The sequence below is a fragment of the Delphinapterus leucas genome, chromosome 7 (assembly GCF_059928025.1).
Source record: "Delphinapterus leucas isolate spDelLeu-1000000601 "Yukka" chromosome 7, BTC_Dleu_Yukka2, whole genome shotgun sequence".
Classification (NCBI taxonomy): Eukaryota; Metazoa; Chordata; class Mammalia; order Artiodactyla; family Monodontidae; genus Delphinapterus; species Delphinapterus leucas.
Genome location: NC_143135.1, coordinates 14742397 through 14761110, shown reverse-complemented (window position 1 = coordinate 14761110; position 18714 = coordinate 14742397).

Sequence of the window (18714 nt, the reverse complement as noted above, 5' to 3'; positions counted from 1 at the left end):
GAACCAGGGGATAGGATTTCAATATGCATCTTTTTGAGAGGGGACACAGTTCAACCCACAACACCAAGTAACGACAACGTACTGTGACAGCTGCCTTAGATGAGTTGAGGACGGGCTGTGGGAAATCAGGCTAAAGACAGCTCTCAGCAAGCAGGGGAATCCAGGGTGGCTTCCCGGAGGAGGCAGCCTTTCATCCATGTATTGTTAGGTAGGAATTTTTTTTTTTTTTTGGTCTGCGTTGGGTCTTCGTTGCTGCACGCGGGCGTTCTCTAGTTGTGGCGAGCGGCGGCTACTCTTTGTTGCGGTGTGCAGGCTTCTCATTGCGGTGGCTTCTCTTGTTGCGGCTTACAGGCTCTAGGGCACACGGGCTTCAGTAGTTGTGGCACGTGGGCTCAGTAGTTGTGGCTTGTGGGCTCTAGAGCGCAGACTCAGTGGTTGTGGCGCACGGGCTTAGTTGCTTCGCGGCATGTGGGATCTTCCACGACCAGAGCACCCGTGTCCCATGCATTGGCAGGTGGATTCTTAACCACTGCGCCACCAGGGAAGTCCTGATCGGTAGGATTTAGACATGCAGCTATGGAGAAAGAAAGGCCTTCCAGGCAGAGGGGGATGCAGGAGTGAAAGCACAGAGAAGGGAATTGCAGGGCAGTAATGATGTCACTCCAGTTACACCCAGGCCTATTTCTGAGCCTTCTGCCTGCCCCCACATCTTGTTTACCCCAAACTGACTCCAGCTCCATCCCATCTTGCTCTTGGCTTTGCTGGGGTTTAGAAGAAAACTGCTGCCCGGGATCATCGTGACATCCCTATTCAAGTCCAAACCTGGATTTGTTTTTCCTGAGCTGCAGTTAAGGGAAAAAAAAAAAAAAAAACCTCTGTATTTACCAAGCAGCAAACCAGTAGGAAATTATAACCTTTTAAAATAAATATATATCTAATTATAGGAAAGCACAGTTTACTTTTGCAGCACTGTCAGGATTTCCCCTGCGAGCCGATAATGTTCCAACCCCCATGCCCCTGCCCACATCTCGCTGGGCATTGGCCTCAGAAATACCGTCTCGGCTCACCTCTCAGCAAACAGTGAGCCACGTGGTATTGAAATGCCCTGAGCAGGCTTGAGAGGAACCCGGGTCCCCTTTCAGAGCCAGGGGCCTGGCCCCTTGATTAGCTCCCAACCACAAAGCCACAATCACCTACTCCGCCACCCCAGCCCGTCTGGCCTGCCCACAGGTCTCTGCCCAGCACGCATGTCTGTGGTTGGCAGTTTTCCCCCTTACAGAAAAGTCAGGAGTTGCAGGGAGTGCAGGATTGAGCCGTCTTGGGGGAGGAGCTCACACCAGAGCTGGTCCCAGGCGATGCACTAGGCATTCCCTCCGGGCCCGCGTGCCTTTCGTCTTTAAGTCCACAAACAGTTATTGAGCTTAGAATGCCATGCCGCGTCCACACACGCCATAAATAAAGTCTGCAGAATGCCGAGGGGAGCAGCATATTAGCTGGTGTGTCGTAACTGTTACTATCTATGAATAGCTTGCAACTACCGCTCCACCCGTGGATCCTGGAATTTGTTCCTTCTTTCAGCAAATATTTACTAAGCACCTATTATGTACCAGGTGCTGCTATACACCTGGCTCACTTCCTCAACTCTTTCAAGTCTTTGCTAACATGTCACCTTCTCGCTGGGGTCTTCTCTGTCTGCCGTCCTTAATACTGTCCCCCTCCTACCCTGCTCCAGGCTCACCCACCCGCCCTTACTCTGCTCGACTTTGTTCCCAGCACTTACCACTTTCTAATATATTAGGTGATTTACCTTTTGTCTATTGTTTTTGTCTGTTCTCCCACTTAGAAAGTAAGCTCCCCAGGGTGGGGGTGGGGTGGGCTGGGGTGTCTTGTTTTTGTTTACTGCCATAGCCCCACTAGGTCTAGGCTGGGCATATAGTAGATGCTTAGTTAGCATTGGTTGAATTGAACTAAGATCGTTGTATCTGGAGGCGGACAAATCAGGTTCAATTCCCACTCCAGGCTGTGTGACATTGGGCTCTAAAGTAGTGCATCCATGGGGATCTATGGAGGTGTGAGGCCTGCGGAGCCCAGAACACTGCCTGCACACAGACACATCTCAGTTACTGGTAGGCAGGCTTCTGAGGGTCAGGCTCAGAGTGGGAAGTTCATGGTTCATGGAGGCCTCATATGTCAGGGAGGCCTGGGTTTGAATTCTGCTGCTGCCACTTCCTAGCTCCGTGACCTTAAGCAAATCACTTAACCTCTCTGAGCCTCAGTTTCCTGTTTGTAAAATGGGGCTCAGACAGCACTCCTGCCACCTCAGAGAGTCACTGTGACATGGCATGGGGTTGTGTCCATAAAGCAAGGCACAGTAACTGGCACAGAGCAGGCATTCAGGCCCACTGGTTCCCCTTTAACTTCTTCCAGAGGGACTGTGGGAAGCCGGGGAGCAGGGACCTGGGGCAGGGGCAGGGCCACTCGGTCAGGCAGAAGAGGGGCCATTGGTCCTCTGCCCCCTGTCCATCCGTTCCCTCTTGTCCCCCCGTGGTTACCCAGCCTGGACCTGCAGGATGCGCTCCTCACGGATGTTTCCACCCTCCCATCTCAGCCCCACAACCACGGCTCCCCCGAGGTACCCTCTCTCTGCTCACTTTGGCACTAATGGGCCCTGCGTGCTTCCAAAATGAGAGGATGGCTTCCGCCGCAGGGCCCACAGCAAGTCCCAGAGGAAGAGGGGTCTCCTGGGAAATGGAGGGTTCCCCCAAGATCGGGGATGGGGGGGTTCCCTTCCAGAGGGCTCTGGACGCCTTTGCACCTAAGAGCAGAGGAGGACGGGGTGGGGCTGTTGTTCAGCGCTGCAGCTGCCAGTCAAGGAAGGCGGTGGGGCTTGGGCTGGGCTGGATGGGATTCAGAACAGGCAGGTAGCCATGGCAACCTTCCCTGACACTCCAAAATAGGAGATGCCCCTCTACCTGCTGTGTCTAGGCCCAGAGAGGGCCGGGAGGCCGAGGTCAGCCACTGCTCCCACCTTACTGACCTAAAGGGGTTGTCTGTTTGGAGGACGGTCCGGCCTCCCCATTACTAGCAGAGTCGGGGTGAGGCCTGATGCTTGAACATGAGGCCCCTCAGCAGGCACGGGGAGCGGGAGGGGAGGTGACATCACTGCACATGCTGTGGGAGAGCTGGGAACTTATTTACAATCCTAAAGGTGGCACTTCCACCCAAGGCAGGGATGTGCCAGCCACCACATGGGCCTGTCTGGCTTCTCCATCACAGCTGCCTGCTGGGTACTGACTTGAAAATGTCCCTGCTCTGGAGATGATGTGTTCCAGAGCTCAGGACCCTCTTTGGGCGATGGCAGGAAGTAACAGAGGCCAGGACAGTAGGTGCACACGGGACAGTAGATTGAGCATATTGAGCAGTCGAGGTCTGGTGGGGGAGACACGGGCTTCCCGTCTGCCTCTGGGCAGCCTGGGTTGAACGTCAAAGCACCAGGTTCACCCTGGGGTTGCTACCACGTACTGAGCTCCTCTGCTGGGCGCTCTGCTAGGCACTTTGCCTGCACTATCTCAGCCAGCCCCAGAGCAGCCTGAGGACAGTCCTGCCAGGAGCCCCATTCTGCAGCCAGTGAGGCCCGGCCACTTCCCCAGGGCACACCCAAGTGGCAGAGCTGTTTTTAAAGCCCGCTCAGCCCACCTCCCAAACCCACTTTACAAGTGAAGAAACCAAGGCCAGGGGAGGCCAAGGCCACCCACTAGTAAATATCGGAGCTGTCAGGATTCTGAAGCCAGGATCCCTAACTTGGGGTCTGTGAACTTGGGTGGGAAAGAAATACAACTTTATGTTCACACACCTCTAACTGAAATTTAGCATTTCCTTCAAGGAGACAGGGAGGCAGGCGAAATGGGGCCAGTATTACCTGGCAGCTCTGTCTCTGCTGGATCATGAGACCCTCCTCGGAGGGTCCTGAGGAAGCTTGTCCAGTCTCACAGACAATACCCTTATAAGCGGGGGAAGTCTTTCCGCTTCACAAAGAGCCAGTGTCTTTACTCGTCCCCAGGACGACCCTGAGGGATTGGGACCAGAAGGCCCTACTACAGGCAAGGAGACTGAAGCCGACAGACCTTAACAGCCAGTTACAGAGCTAGAAAGTGGTCAAGTCTGGTCACGCATTCATTCCACAAACATTTCATCAACGCTCACTTGGTGCCATCGACGTCCCACTCCTGGTAGCTGAAGAGCCCAGGTCACCTGTTCTGGGAGCCAGAGCCCCTTGAGAGAAGCTCCTGCAGGCAGGAACTCCTTCCAAAGCCTCTCCCGTTTGCTCTGCTGTGTGCCTCCCACCGTGGCTGTGTGAGGTGTACCGGGTGGGGCTGTTTCCTTCCATTTACAGATGAGGACAGGGAGGCCCAGGGAGGCCAAGTGCCTCGCTTGCCTGGGGTCACACAGCAAGTACATGGCAGAGTCCGGACTAAAACCTGGGTCTTCTGGAGCCCACATGGGCGCTCTCCAGAACACCAGCCACTTGATTAGTCTAATTCTACAGATTCTGGCTTTTTTTAAGACCTTCAGAGAAGTCTTTTTCCCCGCCCAACTTCCTGGGCATTCTCAGCGCCCCCCACCCCACCCCATCACTGCAGGATTCTGCGCACCTCTCTGCCCTCATCCTCCACAGGCGCTCACTCCACTGGTGAGGGCCTTGCCTGAGAGGGGAGGCATGGTCATGGAAGGGGTTAAAATTCCCAGAGTCTCTTATAAATATTTCATGAAAAATATCTGCCGAGATAACCTCAGACTGTTGATGTCGACATTATTGCACCTGCACATTTTAATTGGTCTGAGAGAGCTGGCCCATAATTGGTGCCTGGAAATCGGCACAAACCTGACTTGTTTGTAAAAGGGAACAGTGGGTTCTCCAGAGAAATGGGCGTTTAACTCCTGCATGGCCGAGGGATGGGAAAGGGCGGGGGAGTGTTGGACAGGGAGAGAAAGAGAGAGGCAGGCCTCGCCCGAATGTGCCAAGCCCCCAGGCTAGTCCAAGCTTCTCACTCTGCTGAGCTCAGGAGGAAAAGGAAAGATGAGCCAGGGGTTAGGAGCCCAGGCTGGGGGCAGGGCGTCTTACCCTCTTCTGTGCCATGATCCCTGTGACTGTTTGGTCAAGGCTATGGGCTCTTTCTCAGATCAATGTTTTTAAATGTATAAAATATTCATGATTACAAAACAAGCCAATTTTATTTGTTTAAAAAAAAAGTTATCAATTTTAAATTGGGCAATAGCAATGTATGTGCTTCTTTATTAATGCAGTACACGACAAGACCTAACATCAGGTGTCATAACCAGTGTACTTTCAAAGCAGTAATGAGCACGGACGGTATTTCAGGATGCCCGCCACAAGTATAGCGTGACATGAAAATATCTGTGATTTTGACTGGTGACAAAGTCAGAGGTGCTGTTAATATAACTGGTATGTTGCTTAACATTCACACTTGAAGGAAATGCTAAATTTCGGTTAGAGGTGAGTGAACATAAAGTTGTATTTCTCTCCCACCCAAGTTCACAGGCCCCAAGTTAGGGATCTTGGCCTCAGAATCCTGACGGCTCTGATATTTGCAAGTGGGTGGCCTTGGCCTCCCCTGGCCTTGGTTTCTTCATTTGCCCTTGTGTAGCGTCCTCCCACGCTGACTCTGGCATGGCTGTGACTTGTTTTGGCCAATGAAACAGCAGCAACCTTGACACAAGCAGGGCTTGAAAAAGCACTTGTATTTCCATGTCCCTTTTGCTCCTCTGCCTTTGTCATAAGAATGTGCTCGGCTAGCTTGCTGGAAGGATTTGAGAGACCTGTGGAGAAGCATCAAGGCATCCCAGATCAGCCTACAGCCAAGGACAGCAGGGTCCTCTCCCAACCTGCGCCTCACCACAGAGAACAGAAGAGTCGCCCAGCCAAACTGTAGATTGTGAGCAGTAACAAATGGCTATTGCTTTAAGCCACTAATTTGGGGGATGGTTTGTTACGCGGTAACAGCTGACTGATACAGTGGTTATATCTGCCCCACAGCCTCTTTGATCTTTGCACTCTCCTTGAAGAGATAGAGCAGCACCTGGTGTCCTCTTCCCTGTGGGTCACCAGGGCCATTGTCCAATCAGAGAGACAGTTTGCCTAGTGGTGGAGGGTGTGACCTCCAGACTCAGACAGTCCCGGGATCCCATCCCAGCTGTGTGACCTGCAGGTAGCTACTGAGTCACTCTGTGCCTCAATGTCCCCATTTGAAAAAGCATAGTTTCTTTGCCATAGGGTTGTGGTGAGGATTAGAAAAGATATTGGATGTAAAGTGCATGGCACAGAAGAAATGCTCAAAATGTCATTTTTTGTCATTTATTTGTGGTGGTTGGTGATCAATCCTCCCCCCCTCCAAAGCCCAGATTGTCTGCAGCCTTTGCCAGGACACCCCCACGTCCCCTACCCCTACCCCAGCAGAGGGAAACAAGCTAGAATCTGAGGCCACGTGCACCTGACTGGTGCACATTTCACAAACACTGCAATTTTTGGCAAGCAGAGCCTGCCAGTTACAGAGGAACAAACCCTTCTGACAGCACACAAGTTTTAACCACCGCCAAAGCACTGTCACATCCATGCTCGTATTCGATAGCCTCACAAGGCTCCTGGAAGGTGGTCAGGCCAGGAAATAGCAGCCCCATTTTACAGATGAGGACACTTTGCTCAGAGAGGTTCCCCAACTTCCAGGAGCTAGGATTTGGCCCCAGGTTATCCGGTCACAGAGGGGACCTGCCTCCTATCCTGGGTGGCTCCACGTGTCCCCCAGGGGCAAGCCTCATTCTCGGAGATGCTGGTCAGAGCTCTGGGATCCCTGGGTGAGGGGCTACACCCTTCCCTTCAGAGTCCTGACGGCACCTCTCTGGGAATATGATTTTATTCCCGGAGGGGAAGGCATCTCTTCCTCTCCCTGAGCCCCTGGGTTAGTTAGGGAACTATGGCGGGAGATTCCTTTAGTAAAATCAGGATTTTAAAATGAAAAGCTATTAGGCAGGGTCCTTCCTTCCCACTGGCTGCCACCCCTGACATAGGAAAGCCATCATCTGGCACAAGACTGGCCCCGAGGAGGTCCCTGCCCTGGCAGCCCGGCACCATGAGGCCCCTGGAGTTAGGTTAGGGATGTAGCCACCATCTCCACAACTCCCCCCTTCAGGAATCTTAACTCAGCACCAACTTGCACCCCGGTGCAAACAGGAGGTGTGGAGGAGTTCTCGCCAACTCATGTATTTACTCGCTCTGGGCCTCAGCCGCTTCTCGACTGAAACCCAACTCTGCCCTGTTTCCACCTCTTCTGCCCCCAAAGCCACTTTTAGAGTTTGCAAAAGAGGCTGGAAGGTTGTCACGGCTTCAGGAAGGTCCAAACACCGTTTAAAAACAAAAACAAAAGCACAGTGCAGCAAGAATATTAAAGAACCCTGCAGGAAAAGGCTGCCCAGAAACAGCATTTTTGCTGTCCAACCCCCTTCCACGGGTGGGGCTGGGGGAGCAGGGCTGGGGTAGCCCATTAAGTGGCTAGAGCCAGAATGAATGTACCACTTTGCCATCTGTTCTCTTCCCTCGCTGTCCCGTCACAAGCCTTCTCCTGCTGCAGCCCGTCCAATTACGGTGTTTCCACCAGTAGAATTTGAGACAGTCGTGAGCAAGCGATTGCTACACAGACCAGATTGTTTCTCTGAAGGCAGGGATGAGGCAGCAACCTTTCTCCCTCTGGGCTTTGCAAACTGGCGCCCAGGCCTCACAGGGCCCCTAGAGCTCCCTGTGTGAGGGCAGAGGAAGGTACAGATACTCTCAAGCTGGGCTGGCCAGGTGGTCTAGGGTGGGCCTCTGAGGTCCCTCCCTCATCCTCCATTTCCTTCCTTCTCTCCAATCCACTCCTACCTTGGCTGAGGAGAACAAGACGACCTTCCTGCCTCACACCCTCCTCTGAGTACTGTCCCTGCCTCAGCAGCCTCCCCACCCACACTCTCATCCCCCTCAGAAAAGGATCTCAGCTGCAGGTCTGCCCTCAGGCCCTCACTGGTGAAAGAGCCAGACTGGAGTGGCAGAGGCCACCAGGAAGGGCTTCACAGGAAGTTCTCCAGCAGAGGGGTGATGGAGCCAAGAGAGGGGGCACGGAACCAGGAGAGGGGAGACGGAACCAGGAGAGGGGAGACGGAACCGGCAGAGGGGGGATGGAGGCAGGAGAGGGGGATAGGGCCAGCAGAGGGGCAATAACAGTTTGATGGAGAGGAGGGGCACACTGAGGGTGAATAAGAGACAGAATCCACAGGGCTTCACGGGGGATTGGAGGCAGGAAATGAAGGTAACGGAGGAGCCTATGAAGATGCCCCATAGCCTCGTCTTGAGCCCCTGGAGGACCAGGTTTGGGGGGAGATGTTGAGTTTGATTTCTGACACATTACAGGGAGGGGCAGAAGAGGCAAGTCTCCAATTACCAGAGCTCAGGGGAGAGGCCTGGATGAAGGGAGAGCCTGACCCGCTTCTGTCAAGGGATGCCTGGACACTGGGGGGTGGAGCTTGTCGGCGTGGGGAGGGGAGAAGACTAGCTGGGTCTGGAGAGGGCTGTTAGGTCCTCTGCGCTCTCCTTTAGGCCCTGCAGGTCACTGCAGCTCCCTCAAGCTGGCACACACAGGGCAGCAGGACACTTAAGGGCCATCCAGTCAAGGCCCCCGGCCTCATAACCTCCTTTGTCCTGAGGTCTCCTTAGTCCATTTATCCATCCTGACCTTCAACCATCAAAGGCCAAAGATTTGGATTTTGGAAACTTCCCATTTGCTGTCTGCTTGCCGAGGCAGCCAGAGCTTCAAGAGGCCCATCCAGACCTGGGCTTGGAGCAACTGACCCCTGAAGTCAGGACTGAGCCCCTTAGAAGGGATGCAGCAGTCCCCGGGGCCTGAGACGCAGGCCCACGCGCCAGGCCTGCCTCTCGATAGCATGTGGGAAGCAGGAATCATGGGGACTCAACCCCACTGGCTGACCTGAGGTTGGGAGCATCAGCCCCAGGAATGTGACTTTCTTTCAAGCAAAATGAAGGAGATTCCTACGGGGGAGGAGGGGGTTGGCCGGGGAGCCGAGGAACCCTGGAAAAGCTCTTACCCCAGCTGGGGCCTCTGAGTTGCTCTGAGTTCCTTCCCAAACCTCTGCCCCTGAGCCTTCAGGCCATCAGTTGGCTGCTCTGCAGAATTCATACATCAGATACTTTTTGAATGACTTCCAGGTGACAGGTGTTATCCATTATGTGCTGCACACACAGCAGGTAAGAGGATCCAGCCCTCATGGGGCTCATATTCCAATGAAGAGAGAATAGGCGTCATACCGCTTACCCCGCTTACCCAGAAGCCCCTGAGGTCTTGTCCAGCCGCCTCATGTTCCAGAGAAGCAAACCTAGAAGGGGAAGGGACCTGCCCAGGGTCATATAGCAAGTCCCGGAACCCAGGCATCCTGGGTGCTACCCAGCAGGGCTCCCATCACCCCAGGCTGCTCAGAGGAGTTAAAGTAGGTAAAAGCGCCTCTAGGTCAGCATTTTTCATCTTGTAATTGGAGGAAAGAGGTAGAGGCTTGAAAGCCTTGGCTGCAGTTGCTGGCTCTCTCCTTTAGCCAAGGACCCTGGCAAGAGGCTATTGGCCCCAGAGTCTAGGGTCCCTGCCCCCTCCCATCACTGACAGTGGGGACCAGGAGGGGCCAGGAGGTGATGAAAGACATGGGCTGGCTAGGAGGCAGAGACAAGCCTTAGAGGGAGTCCCAGACTCCTGGGCCACCACACGAGGCTGGGGCTGAGCCTGGGTCTCTTTCAGCCACTGGCAGGAATGCCACAGGCCAGTTCCTGAGAAGCCTCTGTTTCAGCCCTGAGAGCTGATCTCTGTAGCTGTTAGCAGGAGAGACCATTAGCAGCATTTTTTCCCCGCTATTGAATTTTTACAGCCCACAGCTCCTCTGAATAGCGTTGTCCCCATTAAGTCAGATGTTTTGCCAAAAAAAAAGGGAGGGGGGAGAAGAGAATCGTAATCATAACCATAAATCATAAGTCACGTTACTGTGAGTGGATGGCTTCCTGGGCTCTGTGAGTCGGAGGCAGTGTGTGAGAAAGCTTACTGTAATGAGGCAGCAGGGGAGGACAGGTCTTCCCAGGGGGTGTCCGCCCCCAACCTGATCTTTCACACAGCCTTGCTTCCGGGTGACTTCTGCCTCAGGGAGGGGCAGCACCTTTATTGGAACACTGGGGGAGGTGGGGGGCAGGGGTGGAAACAGGGGAAAGTGTATCGCAAGAGGAGAATGATGTTTGTCACCCCAAACGCTGCCTGGTGAGTCTATGAAGAGGTGGGGTGCTGTCCAGGATCCCCCTGCCTGGGTTTCCACAGAGCTCGGAGTCTTAGGTCAGGATGCCGTCACATGCCTGTGGGTACCAAGAAGGCCTGTGTGTTCTCATGACCCATCATGCTCGCTTAGGAGCCAGGATCCTTTATGGATGAGAGAACTCTTATGGGCATGCATGGGGGGTCCCAGGCTCTGCAGCGGCACCTCTGTGATCCAACAAGCCCTCCTCTGAGCATAAACAAATCAACTGCAGGAGGACTTAGGCAAACTCAAAGAGGAGAATTTAAAAGAAGGCTCTGGATAAACATAAAGTGCTGTAGCACTTGGGAGAAGGCTTGAGCTCTGAGGAAGGGGAGGAAAAGGGTAGTTATATGTTTATGAGCAAGTGGCAGGTCTTACTACTCAGACTTCCGGAAGAGGAAATGGGAGCAGAGAGGTTCAGGGACTTGCCCCAGGCCACACAGCAGCCTCAGGCCCAGAGGCTCTTTATTCATGCAGTCGGGGACCATTCATCTTAGTGGCTTAGTCAGCAAGATGTACTGAGTACTGCTAGGGTTTAGGCCTTGACCTGGGGACATAGAGATACATCCCTGCCCCCAGAAGTTCATGGAACAGCAAGGGAGAACAGCACAATAGTAATTATTATGTGGCATAAAGAAATCCATGGTTAATTTTAGATTTATTGCCAGGGTTCACTCCCTCAGGGATTTTTGACATAGCAGAAAAAAAATGCTGTATCAGAGGCAGGAAGGAAGATTCTGGGGACAATAGTGGGAGAGATGGTCTGGTGTGTGGGGCTGTTAGGGTGAGGCGAGGGAAGTGGTGGTGGAGCGGGAACTAAGGAGACCCTCCTCTTAATCATGCTTCAGCTTGATCTTGAAAGAGAAATGAGAGTTTACCCGGAACAGAGAACTTGGAAGGGCGCTCCCGGTGGAGGAGAAAGTCTGTGCACAGGCCCGGGGGTGGGAAAGCAGGGCACATGCCTAATTGCAGAATTCCTGGTGGCTGCCCTGTGGGGTAGTCAGGAGGCGGCAGGGGGAGGTCGGCAGAGGCCAGGCTGGGAAGGGTTTTGATTCCAAGGAGTCTGGACTTTATCCCATAGGCAGTGAAGAAGCAGAGACAGATTCTAGGAAGAAACGAGGTAGGCATTCTAGAAAGATCCCTCCCACTGTAGTGAGGCTGATGGTGGCAGGAGGCTTTGGCTGTGTCCAAGCAAGAGGGAATGAGGAAGAGGCTAATAGGACACTGGCAGTGGCGATGGAAGATTTCACAGAGACATTTTGATGGAATGAATTGACAGGACTTTGGGAGGTGAGGAAGGTAGGTTTCCAGCTGCCTCTGAGGTTCCAGCTTAGAGAGGACCCAGGTGGGTGGTGACAGTGTTAGCTTTTGAGCTTCCTGACCTCTGGCCTGGTCCTCCATCGCTGAACCTCTGTCTCTGTGTCTGTGTCTGTCTCTGATTAGGAAACCAGAATTATATAAAGATGCCAGGTTGGGGACCAGTACATGCAGGTTCCAACTCCAGCTTCTCCATTAGCAGCTCTGCAACCCCAGACAAGTCACTTCCCCTCTCTGAGCTTCTGGGCTCAGTTTCCTTATCTGGAAATGGGAAAACCTGGAGGCAGGGCTGACTTGAGGATCACTAACTGTGTGCTTATTTCAGGGGTCCCAGCAGGAGACAGGGGTCTCACTCAAATTGGGTAACTGGAGGAGACTTTAATAATAAAGGGACTGTTCACGAAGATCTGGGTGGGATGCAGGGAAATCTCAAGGGACAGTTCGGTGCCCTGGGTGACAGTGGTTCCAGTTACCACCCCCAGGTCTGTGTGGGGAGGGCCACCTGGCAGGAGCTGTGACCTTCAGCTTAGGAATGCAGCCGGCCCCTCTTCCGCATCCGGCAGTCTGCGCCCCCAAGAGATTGCATGTGTGTCTCCTCTTGAGTGTGAGGGACGCGGTGGGCAGCTCTAGCCAGCAATCAGCTTATGTGAAGGTCAGCGTGGATTCACAGTCTTGACCCCTGCCTCCCCACCCAGACCAAATCAGACAGAGAAGCCAAGGCAAGCTGCTGATGCCAAACCCAATTTATTCGAAGCTCTGAGCACCAGGACCTGAAAGTACCTTTACTCTTCCTACGTTCTGTCTCCCTCTACCCCCTTTCCTTCCCTCCACCTCTTTGCCTCCCGCCCTTCTTCCTCCTCTTTTGTCCTGCTCTCTCCTCTCTCTGCCCTTCTCTCCCAGTCCCCCTCCTTTGACCTCGCCTAATAGCCAAGACCTCAAAAGAACCACTCTCCAGTCAGAATTGCTCTTGCTTTTTTGTTCGTTTCTTTGTTTCATTATTCATTTTTCTTTACATTTCAAGGAACTTGATAGATCCATTACAGAGTGTTTCGTTTACTAGATGGATTTATTGCCCTCGCTTTTTTTTAAAATAAATTTATTTTTGGCTGCGTTGGGTCTTCGTTGCTGCGAGCGGGAGCTATTCTTCGTGGCGGCGCACGGGTTTCTCATTGCAGCGGCTTCTCTTGTTGCAGAGGATGGGCTCTAGGTGCACAGGCTTCAGTAGTTGTGTCACGCGGTCTCAGTAGTTGTGGCTCGCGGGCTGTAGAGCGCAGGCTCAGTAGTTGTGGCGTGCGGGCTTAATTGTTCTGCGGCATGTGGGGTCTTCCCGCACCAGGGATCGAACCTGTGTCCCCTGTATTGGCAGGCGGATTCTTAACCGCTGCACCACCAGGGTCGTCCCTTGCCCTCACTTTTAACTCAACATTTGTGGGCTTTGGCCCCAAGGGAGGAAGGTGTGCAGTTGGTACTGTACTGGGGCCCCACAAGCTCTGGGAACCATGTCTAACAAATAGAGGCTCCTAGGACCTCTTGGGGGTGGAAAGGCTTAGCATTTCATTCGTACCTGTAGTACAGCATGGGCACCTGCCTCCCCACGGCCTGGGCCATCCAGTGGGATGGTGGTGGGACTCAGGGATGGAGCAGCTTCTCTGTGTGTGCTGGGGGAATGTGAGCTCAGCCAGAACAGAGGCACTATTTCAGGTGGCCAAGGAAGAAGGACAGGGAAAGATAGGAACGAACCAGATGGAACCTAACATGTCCTAGGCACTGGGGAAGGGCTTTCCTATCCTTTATAGCTCACATTGGCCCTATCCCCACTTTATAGATATTCTCTCCATTTTATAGGTGAGGAGAGCAATGTCAAGGGCCGGCTGAAGGCCTGTGTCTGTGATAAGCCTTGCGAGGAATAGGGAACACGTAGAGTACAGGTCAGCAACTTTATTAGTCGGCATCTACCACGTGCCAGGAACCAGGCTGTGATGAGGAAGACCGTTCTTGTCTCATATAATTCCAGAAGGGAGCAGATGAAGCTGGTGGTTAGAACCCTGGGATGTCAGGGCTGGAAATTTCTCAGGCACCTTCTAGAAGCCCAACTTCACCGAACAGATGAGCAACTGAGGCCCACAGACAAAAAGCGGCTTCCCCAAGCCACATGGCAAGTCTTCTTCCTTTGCCTCTCAATGTTGCTTCTCTAGGAAGTCTGCTCTCCTTCTAGGCTCCCCTGTTTAGAAGTTGATTTTTATTCTCCCACTTAAACAATTAAGCTTTAATACACCAAAAACAGATCACTATCCTCCTAAGGTTTAAAAAGCAAGATTACTCTTTGTAACACGAGCAATTAGCTACCTTCTGGTGTTTCCATACTTCTCTCTCCCCCAAAGGATTGAGATTTGGGGGGTTGCAGAAGACCCAGCAAGTAGGGATGCCGGCCGAAGCTGCTGCCCTGAGCAGGCAACGGGGATGCTAGGGTCTTGGAGCTGGAAATGCTCCAGGAGGGGAGGGAAGGGTCCTGAGGCTGGTGGTGGGAGACCGTGCAGATGTGGAGAGCTCCTCTTTAGGGGTGCCGACTTGGCTCTGCCAGCACTGGAACGTTCCCTTCAATGCTGCTGCCTGAGCTGCATCACTGCACTGGTGGAGTAAGGATGGCTACCCACCTCCCGGGATGACGGTTGTGTGAATCAGCTGTAGCAGCATATGTGAGCTCTTCCTACAGAGGACCTCGAAGGGCTCTCTGAGCCCTCTGCACTGAGATGGAACACTTGGATGTTTTTTCATAGTTCTGGAAAAAGGATCCCTACATTTCATCAGATCTTTTTTTTTTTTTAATGGCAGAAAGAAGGAAGATTGATTTTTATGTTTATTCGGTGATGAAATATACACAAAGAGGAATATACAAAGTGTACCCTATAATGGAAAGAATAATGGAACGACTGTTGTGTACCAATCCTCTCCTTTGAGAAACACTGTGAGTATCCTAGACGCCCCCGGTGAGCCCTGCGTTAACAGTACCACCTTCCTCCCCCAGGAGGTAACTACTGTCCTGATTTTTTTAAAAAATTATCATTCCCCGGCTTTCTCTATAGTTTTCCCACCTATGAACCTATTCCTACAATATCTTGTTTGGTCTTGCCTGTCTTTGAACTTTGAAGGTGAATATTCGGACTTGCGTCCCGAGGGCCACGTGACATTGTTTCTGAGATCCTTGAGGTCGTGTGTGAACCTGGACGTTTGCTCCCTTGCTCTGTTGTCTTGCATTGCGTAACTCAGCCACAGCTCACCGGTTTCTGGAAAAGAGGGATAGTTCCAGGATTTGACTTTTATGAATAATGTTCTGTGGACATTGTCTTACACGCATGCAGGAGTCTGTGTAAGGAAAGTAACTGGGAAGGGATTGTTGGGTCATGGGGTGTATGTACATTCGGCTTTAGCAGACTGTGCCGGATTCTTTTCCAGAGTGTTTTTCCAATTTACGTTCCCCTCAGCGGTGGGTGAGAGTTCCGTTTCCTCCACATCTCACTGTTGTCCTTATCGTCAGGCATTTTGATTTTTGCCAATCTGGTGTGTGTGTGTGTGTGTGTGTGTGTGTGTGTATTGGTAATGTTATTTAATTTGTATTTCTTCAATGATCAGTAAGAGTGAGCACTTTTTGTATGTTTATTGGCCATCCAGGTTTCCTTTCTGTAAAGCACAGTTCCGGTCTATTACCCATTTTTCTATTGAGTTGTATGGTTTTTTTTTAATGATTGATTCATATCGGACTTTTGGTTTGTTCTTGTATTAATATATTCTAGACACCAATCCTTTGCAGTTGTATGAGTTGCAACTATCTTCTCATACCATGGCTTTCCTTTCGAGTTTATTCATCGTGGTTTCAAAGGGTCCATGACCCCGGGGGAGGTTGAGAACCACTCATATAAGAGGTTCTATAAACAGGAGACCCATGAGTCAGAAAACCTCAAACTTTTGTTAAGCTTAATGGTATTACAACAAATTGAACCAGAAATGAAGAATGTCAAGTTCAAAGCCAAGGTGTACAGCTTCCTTGGAAGGACCAGGCTCTCTGGGCCTGCAGCTCCTGCATCGTGGGGGAGGCCAGCTGGACACAGGGCAAGTGCTCACTTCACCCCAGATCCTACTGCTTCCACACATTGAGGCTCCTTGGGCTGTGCTGGTGCTTTCCTCCCGCCCACCTGATTTAGTTGTGCATGTTGCCTCTAGGCATTTGCATGACGTTAGCATACTGACCCTCTGCATCTCATCCTGCTATGCAGAGCTCCATCTACCCCTGTGGTTGTCCGAATTCCCCTTGTCGTGTGAACACTTCCAGTAGGGCTGACCTCTTGGGGCGGTCCTCAGTCACTGAGTCCTGAGTAAGAGGAAATTTCACCATATCTTCTGAGCGGGTCTGATGGAGACCTGTGAGGACCTGGCTCCTGAAAGAGCACAGAGAGGAAAGGAGATGCCCAGAATCGGGCCCTGAAAGCACCTCTGCTATGGTAAGTGCTTGGAGATGCCATTTACTGGTGATGACCGGTAACTCAGACAGATGTGAGCATTGGCTTGTCTTCAGAGACAGCCCATCCCCTTGATCTCCAGAAGAAGGAGAAGAGAGAGCTATAGCCAGAGATAGCTGGTTTCCTGAATATCTAGGGACAGCTTAATTTGCATCTCATTTACATCCATTAGCGTGCTGAAGCTTAAGGTCCAAACCCTGGGTGTCTGAGATAAAATAAAATCATACAACCTGCTACAAGTGGATTCATACCCAATATGGGAGGTTTGACTAGCCTGAAGCCAAGTGGGCTCTCTTCTGCAGCTCATTTCTTGAGCACTTACTATATACCAGCTGCCGTGCTAGGAGCTCTCCATGCATTGTCTTATTTTAGCTTTCACACAATTCCACGTGCTGTAGCTACTCAACCCTCTTGTTCAGATGCAGAAGTGGAAACTTGCCCAGGTGACCTAGTGCGGTGGCATAACACGGTGGTTACCCACTCACTCACTGGAGTCAGACAGACCGGCCTTGGGATCCCAGCTCTGGCCCTTGTCGTCTGGGTGTTCTTGGACAGGTTACTTACCGTTTCAAGGGTATCAGCCTCCCCATTGATAAAATGGGAATACTAACGTAGTTATTCCTGAAGTTTTGGGTGAGGATGTGATGAACCATGTGGTAAACACAGCTCGGGGCTCCCACAGGACTGTGATGAGAGAGAGAGAGGATTTAGTCAGTCTAATTCTTGCTTCTCTGGGGTCCGCCATGCCTCTCACGAAAGCACCGTTTTTCCCGTTAGCCACAGGTTATTAAAGGCCGGTTTCCTGCCCTAACCTGCCGGATGCCCACGTCTCCTCACCCCTCTGCAGTGTCCCATTGCCCCGGCAAGGACACGCAGGTGGCTGTGGGCTGGGCGGGCTCATGTGTCCATTGCATAGAGATGCCACTTGTGGGAGGAGTGGGGACTCTTCTCCCTGATGTTAGTCACCGCCTGTCCTCATGGCAGAAACGCTGGAACAGGAATAAACAGTCAAGCTTCCCTCGGCATTTTGCATGATCTTTTCCCTCCTCTTTGCAAGCTGCTGTCCCATCAGCCTGAGGCCATCAGTGAAGACGTGGCTGCCCATTTTCCTATGAACAGTCAGAGTGTTTAGGACCTGCACGATGTGGCGATGATGCAGCACTTCCTGAGTGGTCCCAGACAAATCTAGAAACCGGTCACAGGAAAGCCCTCTCTGGCCTCTTCTGCTCTGCTTCCAAGTCTGACCCACCCACTCTGGATGGCTGGGTTCATTTTAGCCCCCTGAACCCCTGAACCACCTCTCCCAGGAGAGGTGAGAGTGGACTTTGGGGGTCAGACCCCCTGGACCTGAACCCTTGTTCTGCCATTCACTAGCTGTGTGTCCTTGGGAAAGTTACCGCACTTCTCTGTGCTTACATCGTTATCTGTAAAAACAGAGATACTAATATACATAGCAGGTGGTTGTGTGCATTAAACAAATACGTGGATGTGCTGAGAACAAGGCCCTGCATGGAGTGAGTGCCCGTGACAGTGATTACTATTGTTAGGGTGCAGGGTGTGCAAGAAGCATGGCCTTTACCTGGGTTCAAATCCTGGTGCCTCCACTAAGGTGCCTGTGACCTTAGGTGTCTCTCTGAACCTCATCGGAGCCTCCTTTGGGTTGCCTACCTTGGAGCGTGGTTGCAAGACCAACTTTGTGGGTGTGGGACTTGTGCAGTCACATGGGGCCCTGTGCTTGCTCTAATGCTCTGTCCTCACCATCTTGGAGTCTCTCCTAAGTCTTGAGCAGGGACCTCTCCTTTTCATTCAGCTCTGGGCCCTGCAAATCATGCCTCACGTTCCTCCTCTCCCATCTCGTGCCTTGCCCTGTTCTGGATTGGGCACCAGGGCCCATTACTGGTCCATTAGGGGCCACCCATGTGCAGAATTCAGGGGGCTCCCCAGCAGGCCTGGGTCCTCCCTGGGTTCACCAGGTTTTGGCTCCCAAGGACACAAGGGGGTTTGCTCCCGTGGGTGACACGTGGATCTGTTTTCAGTGGAAACTTTTTGCTTTGGGACTCTGACCTTGGAGTGTGTTGATTTAAGCTATTTGCTGCTGTGGAACTGACCATATATTTTCTGTATATTAGGTGATTTCAAGAAAAAAAAATCAATTTTAATAGCACCAGTCAAAGCTGTAGAACCCTGCAACTGGTACCAGAGTCCTACTTTACACCTGGGTTTATAGGACAGGAAGGCAAAGAGCCAGGAGTCCCCCAGCTCACTGCTGTGTCCCCAGCACCAGAGAGCGGGAGTGAGGCAATGTGGGGTGGAGGGGAAATAGTGGGTGGGGCCTCGTCAGAGCAGGCAGAAGTCCTCCCTGACAGCAGCTCCTTAGATCTATACATGTTGTGTAACAGCCGTTTAATCTTTAAGCCGGAACATATTCTTTAATGATAATTATTAATTGTTTAATAGTTAATTCATTCTCATGGTTGAAAACCCATAAGGCACAAAA